Source organism: Nematolebias whitei, chromosome 9 (genome assembly GCF_014905685.2).
Source record: "Nematolebias whitei isolate Nwh7 chromosome 9, NemWhi1, whole genome shotgun sequence".
NCBI classification, from domain to species: domain Eukaryota; kingdom Metazoa; phylum Chordata; class Actinopteri; order Cyprinodontiformes; family Rivulidae; genus Nematolebias; species Nematolebias whitei.
In genome coordinates, this window is record NC_056506.1 from 35,330,864 (window position 1) to 35,332,033 (window position 1,170).

The following is a 1,170-nucleotide window of genomic DNA, read 5'->3' on the forward strand; positions in this document are numbered from 1 at the left end:
TCCAGTTCTACTGTCCACAGGGTGTGTGTCCAGTTCAGGATGTGTGTTTGTCCAGTTCTACTGTCCACAGGGTGTGTGTCCAGTTCAAGATGTGTGTGTGTCCAGTTCAGGATGTGTGTCCAGTTCTACTGTCCACAGGGTGTGTGTCCAGTTCAGGATGTGTGTGTGTCCAGTTCAGGATGTGTGTCCAGTTCTGCTACTGTCCCCAGGATGTTTGTCCAGTTCTGCTACTGTCCCCAGGATGTGTCCAGTTCTGCTACTGTCCCTAGGATGTGTGTGTGTCCAGTTCTACTATTGTCCCCAGGATTTTTGTCCAGTTCTACTGTCCACATGGTGTGTGTCCAGTTCTGCTATTGTCCCCAGGATGTGTGTCCAGTTCTGCTACTGTTCACAGGATGTGTCCATGTCACTGTGTTCAGTCTCTGAATAAAAGAGAAAAAGGGACGTTTTCTGTAAAAAATTGAGATAAAACATGAACAATCATTTAAACTTTTTACTTTGAATAATTTCACATCGCAACTGAGTCAAAAGCTAAAAAAGATAAAAGTACTGTTTTTGCAATGAACAAATATTTTTATTTTAACATTTCAGGTGTCATAATTTATTCTGTGTAGCAAAGTAAATCATTGAGATGATATTTGATTTTTATGTTTAGGTCAGACTGTATTATCCTGTTTCAGGTTTTAATATCAGAATTGATTAATCTATAGATAAAGTTACAATAAATATAATATTACTACTACTACTACTACTACTATATACACAATACTATCATTACTACTATTTATGACACTACTATTACCACTAGTAACTCTATTGCTACTTTACTAGATGATCTGTTTAGTTTAGAATTAATTACTAAAAAGGTAAATTCTGTATTATGTACAAAGTGTTCTTACAACCTTTAAATTGCCATTGTTTTCTAAATTGAATCTGTTATTATTTAACTGAAACATTGTGTGCCTTCCTGTGAAAGAAAAAACAACAACAAAAAAACAAGCACAAACAAACAGTTAATCTGGATTTTTGCTATATATTTTTTTAAATAGGGCAAATGACCATTGTTCTCATTCTAACACAAAAAGCTAGTCAAATATCTATATCGTACAAAGTACATTATTTACCAAATACACAACATACTACACTGGTAAAAACATAAAATATAATCAT